The following is a 7,238-nucleotide window of genomic DNA, read 5'->3' as shown; positions in this document are numbered from 1 at the left end:
TTAAAATTGCAAATCTTCATGAGTATCATGAACTAGAATTCAGTAAGGACAGTGTTGCAGATTTGGAGAAATAGTTTCCCCGGAAGGAACTAGATCAGATTGAAGAAATTTTGGATAGTAAGATTGGGTGTAGTAATTGGAGTAGTCAGTATAAGGAGTATCTTGTGAAGTGGAAGGAGAGACCGGTTGAAGATTCATCTTGGATTTCTCAGGCAGAAGTAGACCACCTTGGTTTTCGTTTGACCTTGGTAAAGTGAGAGGCTCACTTTTTCAATAACCTCGGATGTTTGATGCAGGAGCATCCTTGGTTCATAGAAATTGTGCATCAACCAAAAATATTTTCTTTATGTTTGTAGTTTAAATTTTCCTTTTTGTGTGTCCCAGTTTTTGCTCATCGGATCCTGTGGAGTTGGATTCTACTTGACGACTTGATTATCTCTCTTATTTCTAGACCACATCACATTTGGATCATTTTCTGACAAGAGATCACTATCGGTTTCCTTGATAGTTTCATGTTACCGGTTGACAGTTCTTATTACCGATTGCCTGGACCTATTTTGGTGATCTACCGAAACCCCTTCTGAAATTTATGGAGCCTTGGGCATTGATTCCAATGTTCCTTAGCATGTGGCCCACATTTCCCCGTGATCTACGTTTCATCCTTTTGATTTTTCAGAGGAATCTCTTGGCGAAGGCCGACCTTGTTATTTTACACGTTAGGTCTTGTTTTTCGGGTTTTGATCCCTTTTGGGCTAACTGGATCCATTGGATCGCTATATAATTCTAATTGCACATTAGAATGTAATCAACAGAAGAATCAAGTATCTAGAGTGTGCGTAGAAGATAGATCTTAAGATTCAAGGTTTGGATTGTGACCTATTCTATTTATTCTACCAAGCCTGTGAGCCGGTATGCTGTAATCCAGTTGCTACTATTTGGATCTAATCAATTTTCATTAGTTAAAATAATATGTTCTACCTTGCCTCCATCATATCTTTGTGTTTCCGTTGTATTTACTCTTGCTAATCGGTCCAGATTGATCTCTTTGAGTTCCCTCATCACCGGTGACTGCTTCATATCACTAATATAAATAAAACATGAACCATCATCTTTATTAAATATTTTCAATCTTGTCGATTTAAGTTGAACTTCTTCCTTAGGGTTAGGGAGAGGCTAGACAAATGGGACTAAGTAAAAATTTGGTGTCTTCAAGGAGAATATAGTTTGTGAAGCAAGTTCATGAGCCTTAGCATGACGTCTTTGTCAAAATTCTCTCACACAATAGTTTCTTTTAGTTTTAACCAAGGTTTTTCAAGGTTTAGGATCAATGGACATAGCTTTCTTCTCTTCCTTTAAAGGAGGAGAAATGGGAGAAGGTCTACTAGGTTGAAAAATAGGAGATGTTGATTGCTTCCCTTTGTAAGATGTAGTAGCTGGGATTGTGGCATATAGGAGGAATAAAAGGTGTAGGAAGGATACCAAGTCCATCATGAGGATGAGGAATAGGTCTAAGATCGCTAGGCTTACTCAAAGATAAGATGATATCATTCTTTTACTTTTGATAAGATTGAAATAGAGCATCACTTAGAGGCTTAGGAGCCTCAAATTATTTATGCCAAAAGTAATCAAGGTTGCCATCTCCACATCTCACTGTGGGCTGATACATGCTAATATGATTAATTGTTATGATTATCGTAATGAGGTAATTTTAGACATTTAAGAATAGAAGGGATCACTTTCATGGAAGAGAGCCAAGGATGTCCCAACTTCACATGAAATTGATTTGTTGTAGGAATGATAGAAAAAATGACATCTAAGCACTTAGTACCAACCTCAATGAAAAGAGTAATATAACCAATAGAAAGGCAAGAGAAACCATCATACACCTTGAACACTACATCAAATTTACCATATGTTACTTGATGCCATTGTAGAGTATAGAGATATGCTTCAGTAATCAAATTTTTCATACATGATGGATCAATGAGCACCCCTCACGAGAGATTTTCTTTGATCTTTGCGAAGATATATATTGGAGCATCGGGTGCAATAATACTCCTAGGATCAAATGTAGTACATACCTCCCTAGGAGGCATAGGTTTGTCAACAATATTCACCACATTATTGGACTCAATACCTAGGTAATTGGGAGAATATGTAAGAGGCTTAGAATCAATCACATCAGTAGAATGGGAAGGTCAATAATTAGTAAATATTTGGAAGTTTTGATTAGGTGGAGCTCTAAATTTGTTTTATTTGTAATTCACATCGGCTACTAATATAGTACTGTTATCAATAAAGTCTTCAATTCTACTCCTTAAGGTATAACACTTCTCATTATCATGACCAAGTTAGCAGTGGAATTGACAAAAGGCTTTGGGATCATGATAAGGTGGAAAATGGTAGGAGGTATCAGTTCACTTGATGGGAGGAAGTTTCAACATATTTTTATTTATCAATTATGTCATTATGGTATGCAAAGATTTAGAAAGAGGAGTAAATTCCTTTCTAAATATTTGGATAAAGGGGCCACACTTGATGTTTTGGCTACCACTTGAGTATGGATGTTCTCATTGGTCTTGATATATCCCTTGTTCAGTTTAGAATTTTCAAAAGATTGTTGATCACTCTCATTCTTATCAACCAAATCCACTAAAGGAGATGGTTCAAATTGACTCACTTAAAGCTGATAATTATGAAGCACTATGCATAACTATGTAAATGAAATAAACCTACAAAAGAGAAGCTTATCGGTAATTTATTTTATAAATTAGAAATAAAACGTCTTTGAATATCATGATCAGGCATAGGATAAGCAATTTGAGAATACAAATGTTTATATCTACCAATATAATTAATCACTTTAATTTATTTAACACCTTTCTTACAATGAATCAAATCAAATTAATTTTAGGACCAATATTATCATGAAATTGTTGAATGAAAACATTAGCTAATTGTTGAAATGATGTAATAAAATAAAGACACAAAGAACAATACCATTGCAAATATTTATTCCTAAAGGTTTGATTAAACAATTTAGCCATAAGTTTTTTATCATGAGCAAAATCAGTACACTAAGTTTGAAATTTTTTTCACGTGTCAAGGGATTAATTTTTTCTTTATAAATCTTCTATTGAAGGAGTTCTATATGTTTAGGAGTGACAACATAGACAATGTCATCAAATAATGGGCTCGCTACAACAAATATGGACACATTAAACTTGGATTGAGTAATGGAAGCCAATTGTTCATTGCAGGGATGAAATAGTTTGGGCTAAGTTATTGATGGTTGCTTTGGTGGATAGATTTAAATTGGACATACTGGATTGTGATCAATGAGTAACATTGTTGTATGTAGGTTGAGGTTGAGAGTAACAAGGTGGAACACTATGATATGTATGTATGAGAGATGATGGAGTCATAAATGGAAAAACTGCGAATCGAGGTATAAAAGAGTTTTGATTAACAAGGTTTCCCCCTTGATTAACATTTCTAGGATTAACATATTTAATAAAATAACATTTCTTTGAAAATTATGCGTGATAAAAAATTTCAATGCTAACATGACACACTCTCCAACTCCACATGAAATGCTTTTGACCTAAAGCTATGGAGTGGTGAGGCTATAAATGGGGGACCTCATCCCCACAACAACCCAATAAAGGAACAAGGCCTTGTGAGCACAATGGCAACAATGACACTACATGGCTAAAGAAAAAATAACATTAATTTGATTTTTCTTAAGAACTTGGTATATCACCCCCTATAAATTTGGAGACTAGACCTCGTGACCTAGTGCTTCACCATTGCAAGCTCTCACTAATCGAATTACACCCCAACCCAATATTATGATAATATTTAAGTTTAATTATATTTTAAATTTTTTTTATTAAATATTTCTTGAAAATCGCTTTTACTTTAATAAATTAATATTAATATTTAATATTTTATTTTTTAATAATTTCATAATGTTTATTCATTTATTACAGTTAAATTATGAAATATTTCATTTAATGTAATAAAATTATAGCAATTATGATGTCACTAAAATTCTAAAATCGTTTCGACCTCCAAGCTCAAAAGGTTATGAAATTGAAGATTAGTATATTCAACTCATATATATTTTCTAGTTTATAACAATAATAAACTAAAAATCAACTACCCTTACTAGAATGGAGAAAAATTAAAAACTAAAAAAATGTAACAATATGGTTGTGGAATCTATTTAAGATATTTATGTATCTAATTTCCTTAAAATGTGTATCATATAAATAAACATTATGATACTTCATATTTTTATAAATTAAATTGAATTCTATAAATGAATATTAAACAAAATCAAATCACAATCAACTTATCAACAATTGATTTTATTTTTTTGTTTATTTTATCTACATTTTTTTCTGATTTTAAAATCTGATATACCTATTTTCAGATAAATATAGATAAAGTATACCAAAAAATATTATAATTATTTATTATTTCATCTACAAAACAATTATATTATTATATTATAATTATTATTAAATTATTATTATTTTAAAAAGGTTTAACCTCAACCCATCTGATTGAGTGACACTCCCATAGCCGACCCATTCAAAACCTAACCACAGGTTGAACAAACAATTGTATATTAATAAATACAAGCAAGTGTATAAACAAACACACAAGTCTTCATTTGTTGCATTCTTCTACGGTATCCTAAGTTCATCCAACAAGGGTTTAAGTCCTTCCATTCTCCTATTATTGGTTTCGTTTCATGGCTTCCAAAAGGATTCTGAAGGACCTCAATGATCTTCAGAAGGACCCTCCCACATCATGCAGTTCTGGTCCATTGGCAGAGGATATTTTCCACTGGCAAGCTACAATTATGGGGCCTCCAGCTAGTCCATATTCAGGTGGGGTTTTTCTGGTCACTGTTCATTTCCCTCAAGGTTATCCATTCAAGCCCCCAAAGGTTGCATTCCACACAAAATTTTACCATCCTAATATCAATAGCAATGGTAGTATCTGCTTTGACATTCTGAAGGAACAATGGAGTCCTGCATTGACACTATCCAAGTTTTACTTTCAATATGTTCTTTATTGACCGACCCAAACCCAGATGATCCTCTTGAACCTAAGATTGCTCACATGTATAAGACTGATAAGGCAAAGTATGAAGCAACTGCAAGAAACTGGACTCAAATGTATGCAATGGGTTAGTAATGATAGAAGGAACATCCTAGCTATGAAACCTTTGTGACACTTGTCACTAAGTGTTCCCTTTCATCCACCCTCTTCTAGAAGCCTCTTGACACTTGTCACCATAGAGATGACAGATGTTCCCTTTAATCCAACCCCTTTGCCAACCTCCTCCAATTTAACCATTGATATCTTCAGATCAATCTTGACCGTTGATTCTTGCCACATCACCCCTAGCCTTGGAAAATCCTATCAATAGACCTCATTTTGGAGCAATATGGGTCCCAATTTTATATCATTTTGCATCCCATCTCATTCTCATTTATGCATTGTTACTATAGGCATCTAGCTTCTAGTTTATCATTCTCAGCAATATTATCATGCTCAATTTTAGCTTAATCTTAGCTTATTTTCTAGATCAATCATGAATTCATATAGCTTAACCATGCTATTCTTGCTAGATCATTCATTTTCAGCATTCAAATCCTCCATCTAAGTGTAGTCAAGTCACTGGAATTTGCATAATCAAATCTGAGAGAAAAATTCATACTCGCATTTACTAGGAGGCAATAAGTCGATTAGCTATGGTTTTGTCTTTCATTTTTTCAATTTACTAACCATTGCTTGTAATGATTTATTGAGTGCATTGTGTTTGCAAATATAGATACACTTCACAGAGCATGATATTTTAGTGCCCACCGTGGGGCCAGAATCATCACTTTTGGCCTCTTAATCTTAAACAAATATTCATCTCTGCCGGATCAGAATCAAAATATCGTACGAGTTGATTTTCCAAGTCGTACAAACTACCTTTTATCACAAAACGACACTTCATCCTGACTCATACGAGCCCATTTTCTGTGTTGTATAAGGTATAAATCCTTGTTGTATGAATTTATGCCTTCGCATTTCTTGATTCATGCTAGCTCATTCTTGTGTCGTACTACACAAAATCTTTTGTCATATTACATAGGATCTTTTGTCATACTACACAAAATCTTTTGTAGTACTACACCTAATATTTTGTCGTACTACACATAATCTTTTGTAGTACTACACAGGATCTTTTGTCGTACTACATAAAATCTTCTGTAGTACTACACCTAATCTTTTGTAGTACTACATATAATCTTTTGTAGTACTCAACAGGATCTTTTGTCGTACTACATAGAATCTTTTGTAGTACTACATAGAATCTTTTGTAGTACTACATATAATCTTTTGTAGTACTCAACATGATCTTTTGTCGTACTACATAGAATCTTTTGTAGTACTACACAAAATCTTTTGTAGTACTACATAGAATTGTTTGTCGTACTACACAACATATTTTTTAGTACTACATAGAATCTTGTGTCATACGAAATATTGCTTTTTCAATGAAATTTCTGATTTTTCGTATGGTCTTGTGAATTATGTCATTCTAAGCTTCATATCATGTCGTACATGTCTCTGCATCTATGATTTTTGATAAACTGCAAGTTAGGGTTTTCTGATTCTAATATGAGATTTTATAACACTAACCTTGACTAGTTTATGAGATTTTTTTGGTAGCCTAATGAGTTTTGTAGGACGCTTGTCAAAGATACGCTTTTCAAAGACAAATTCAAAACACAATCATGACTACTAATGGATCTATTTTGCAGGTTGCCTAAGGATTCAACAAAAACTCTGTGTATTCTTTAAGATTTTTAGGCACACTTCAATTTGAGCTTAAAGAAATGAACAACTATCATGTCTTATGTGTCTTTGATGATAGGCGAGTATGCTCTCACCTTTCTTAGGTGATCAGAAAGCTAGACTCATCTTTTTGCCTTCATTAGTACATCTCTTTAGCAAGCCTATCCTCCTGAGGAGTTATTAACTCTTAGCCCTTAAGGTCGGTGAGAGGGGAACGACCTAAGTGGGAATGGCTAACGCCAAGTAATCCAACCCACTGTAAAATAAATGTGTTTTTGATGAAAATCAAAGCAACGAAAGTGCTCAAGAATAGCTCTCCTTTGTACCTTCGGGTATATCAAACCTTGGTTTTCAAGGCTGGGAGACCTCTT

At 33.6% G+C, this 7,238-nt stretch overlaps 1 pseudogene; it reads left to right on the top strand.

Moving 5' to 3' along the window:
* The first annotated feature begins 397 nt into the window (after positions 1-397).
* On the top strand, positions 398-5,221 carry LOC131859677 (ubiquitin-conjugating enzyme E2 8-like; annotated as a pseudogene).
* Positions 5,222-7,238: the final 2,017 nt, after the last annotated feature.

Source organism: Cryptomeria japonica, chromosome 10 (genome assembly GCF_030272615.1).
Source record: "Cryptomeria japonica chromosome 10, Sugi_1.0, whole genome shotgun sequence".
NCBI lineage: Eukaryota > Viridiplantae > Streptophyta > Pinopsida > Cupressales > Cupressaceae > Cryptomeria > Cryptomeria japonica.
Note: the sequence above shows the minus strand (reverse complement) of the source record. Positions and strands in the feature narration are given on the sequence as shown.